This window comes from Centruroides sculpturatus, unplaced genomic scaffold (genome assembly GCF_000671375.1).
Source record: "Centruroides sculpturatus isolate CEXI.00-Female unplaced genomic scaffold, Cexi_2.0 scaffold48, whole genome shotgun sequence".
In the NCBI taxonomy this organism is placed as follows: domain Eukaryota; kingdom Metazoa; phylum Arthropoda; class Arachnida; order Scorpiones; family Buthidae; genus Centruroides; species Centruroides sculpturatus.
The window spans coordinates 288,011-291,749 of NW_019384294.1; the positions used below are offsets into that span (position 1 = coordinate 288,011).

At 24.8% G+C, this 3,739-nt stretch overlaps 1 long non-coding RNA gene across 1 annotated transcript in view; it reads right to left on the minus strand.

Annotated features, from left to right (window-relative positions):
• Positions 1-3,694, minus strand: part of LOC111618977 — a 17,459-nt gene extending 13,765 nt beyond the window's left edge. The window contains exons 1-2 of the long non-coding RNA XR_002755671.1: positions 3,565-3,694; positions 3,368-3,482 (exon numbers count right to left, since the gene is read on the minus strand). This is a non-coding gene — a long non-coding RNA (uncharacterized LOC111618977). The remainder of the gene's footprint in view (positions 1-3,367; positions 3,483-3,564) is intronic.
• Positions 3,695-3,739: the final 45 nt, after the last annotated feature.

Here is a 3,739-nt window from a genome sequence, read left to right on the forward strand (position 1 = left end):
CTGATTATTTTCTGAGTTATACTGTCCAGATTATTAATCTGGAGCAGTAATTTGAATCCCATTCCAGGTGGATCTTTCAGAATTTCCTAAATTAACTAAGTTATTTAAGAAATTAAAGTATTAATTATTGATGATCACTATTTATTTCCTATATAATATATTTATTTTTAAATTATAGCTCGAATTCTATAGTCTATTTTTGTTCTAATTAAAGGAATTTGTAAACAAATTTTAATTGTAAATTTATATTAAAAATGTTTATGTATACATAAGGTTTTTTTATGTGTAATCCTACATAGAAATAACTTATATACGATTACACTTAATATCTTAATCCTATATTATATTATATTAAACTTTAATTAATTTTATATACGGCTGCATTCACAAATTTTATGTACTTAAATACATAAAAGTTATATTAAAGATTTATAATTAAATTGAACAATTTACTTAAAATTAAAATATATGTATAGGCTATATATAAATAAATTTACAAAATTTTATTCAATATTAATAAAATAATTTAATATTCTAGAAAATGTATATTTATTAAATTTATTATTAAAAATTTTTAAAGTATAATAATAATCGTTTTACCTAACAATACTTATATTTTAACAATATACAGCATATATTTACGTACATAAATAGGTCTAAAATAAATGCAAATAGTATAAATATACCTCCGTGTACCTTTAAATTGGAAATTTATAGCATGATAAATACTTTAAAGAGTACAGTTTTACAATTTACGGTAATCTAAAAATGTAAAATTTAGTTATAAAAACAGGAACAAAAGTTAAAATTTATGATTTCTTCCCATTGCGGTATATTAAAGTCATGCTAATATTATCGTGATTTACTGTTTATTCAAATAAAAGAAAGATGTATATAAATCTAAAAAAAGTCCTTAATCGGTGTCTGTCTCGTAAAAATAAAAATTTATGGCACTAGCAAATTTTTTTTTCTCCCTTCTTCTTCTTTTTTCCTACCCCCCCCGTCCTTAGAAGTTGGAATGTAGTTTGTTTCTGAAAACCATAAATCTGTAATCATTGCCCGAAGATACCCCAAACATATTACGTGCATATTGAATATAAACGTGATTCGGTAAGTTTGATGTTTATCTAACACTTACAGATCCAAATCTGTAAGGAGAATTATTTCCTTGAATTCAGTTTGGCAGTAAAGTCTAGTATAACTATAGTGACAGATGGCAAGTCATAGTTGATTGAAAGACATCATATGAGTAAACTACATTTTCAATATTGAATTGTACAGAAAAATAGGCATTGAAGAAGAAGAAGAAGACGGAAAAAATCTTTATTTTCTATGTTATATACAAGATTTTGTATTTTATACGTATTGTCAAAAGTTATTCCAAACAGCTGAAATTTTGAAAGGTTTTAGAGCCTTTCAAAATTTCACGAATGATGGAATTTGTAGCATGTACACACCAAGCTGTAAAATGTGATTAAAGGATCATATGGCATCGTGAGTTTAGAATAATTTTAATAGGGATTTGAATTATTTTATGAGTTTAATACTAGTAAGAAAGACGCAATGTTGCAATTCTGGAATTAATCCCAAGTCAACATCTACTTATAGTTAGAGCTAGGAAAGGCATCGATCATCTTCGACGATTGTCAACTTGAATGGAAGCAAGAAAAGTTTGGAAATAAATTGATACGTGCTTCACTCTTCAATCAATGTCTTAATATAGTACCTAAACAAGTAGGATGTTTTAGAAGCCAATAAAAACTTTTAAAAGGGGGAAAAAGTCTTAAAAACTAAATTTAAATTGATTATAAAATTTATATTAAAAATATTTATTTATTTATTAAAAGTTTTGTTCAAATTAACTTAATTTTTTAAAGAAAATAATTCAGTTTCTTTTACATTAATTTCATTAAGTTTGCGATTAAATCTTACTGTATTATTTAAGTACAGAAAATGAATAATGTAAATTAATAAAATTATATAAGGATACATTTCAAATCTAATTTTTACGAAAAGAAAAATTAAATTATTATTTCTATATTTTATTAAATGAGAAATGAGATTAGCAAAAGATAATTTTCAGTCTACCACAAAATTAATTTTTATTAATATAACTTTTTAATATATATATATTTATAGAAAAAATGCAGGGAACTAATTTCTTTTAAACTAAAAATTTATTGCATACAATGTTTTTATTTTCTCAAATCGTATTTATAAAAATGCACACGTGATAAATTTAAATCAATTCTTAATAAAGTACTTTAAAGAGTTAGACATTTTTCTACTCTAAAACAAAACTAGAGTAAANTAAAGAGTACAGTTTTACAATTTACGGTAATCTAAAAATGTAAAATTTAGTTATAAAAACAGGAACAAAAGTTAAAATTTATGATTTCTTCCCATTGCGGTATATTAAAGTCATGCTAATATTATCGTGATTTACTGTTTATTCAAATAAAAGAAAGATGTATATAAATCTAAAAAAAGTCCTTAATCGGTGTCTGTCTCGTAAAAATAAAAATTTATGGCACTAGCAAATTTTTTTACTCTCTTCTTCTTCTTTTTTCCTACCCCCCGTCCTTCTCTTAAGAAGTGACTTCGATATTTAACTGGCAGACGAAATTATAATTTGCTACAATGAGAAAATATTCCTGAGAGTATTTAACACTCCTTTCTCCCAAAGTACTCATTAGCAGCAACAAGGAGTGTGTTACCTAATGCAGGATCCATTTAGCAAAGTAATTCAAATAAATTTTATGACTTTGTTGTGGGTCAATCTTACTGTATTATTTAAGTACAGAAAATGAATAATGTAAATTAATAAAGTTATATAAGGATACATTTCAAATCTAATTTTTACGAAAAGAAAAATTAAATTATTATTTCTATATTTTATTAAATGAGAAATGAGATTAGCAAAAGATAATTTTCAGTCTACCACAAAATTAATTTTTATTAATATAACTTTTTAATATATATATATATTTATAGAAAAAATGCAGGGAACTAATTTCTTTTAAACTAAAAATTTATTGCATACAATGTTTTTATTTTCTCAAATCGTATTTATAAAAATGCACACGTGATAAATTTAAATCAATTCTTAATAAAGTACTTTAAAGAGTTAGACATTTTTCTACTCTAAAACAAAACTAGAGTAAATTTTTCGTGTTCCCCCCTCCCTGTACAAATGAAAGTTTTAGAAAATTCACCTTCAATTTCCGACAAGTAAAATAGAATGTGTGCGAAGTTAAAAAAATAAAATAAATAAATAAATAAAAATAGTAACATTTTCTACAGTGAAATACAAGTGCAAAACATACAAACATAGACCAGCTTGATCATCTGGAGAATACACACCAACCTTTTGCATCTGTTTTTTCCTGTGATTTATTCAAAGCTGTGCTTCGTGGTACTTGTTTATTTTAAACTCTTGGGATTTTTGTTGTGAACTTGCCAATAGAAAATACAACCAATTGCTAAAAAGACGCAGATAAATATCAAACTCTTATTTTTTTTCCTGTATTTTTTTTTTCTTTGACGATAAATGCAGAACACTACCTTAAAGATCGGACAGTCGTGACTTCTCTGCAAATTCGATAAACTAGCAAACACGTTTCTCTAATTCTAACGGTCACGTACAATAAATAAATAAAACTTAGGACCAATCGAGAGATAGAGGAAACAGTAGATTAGTCAAGAGTTAGAGAAGAGAATATATAAAAGTAAAAAAAAA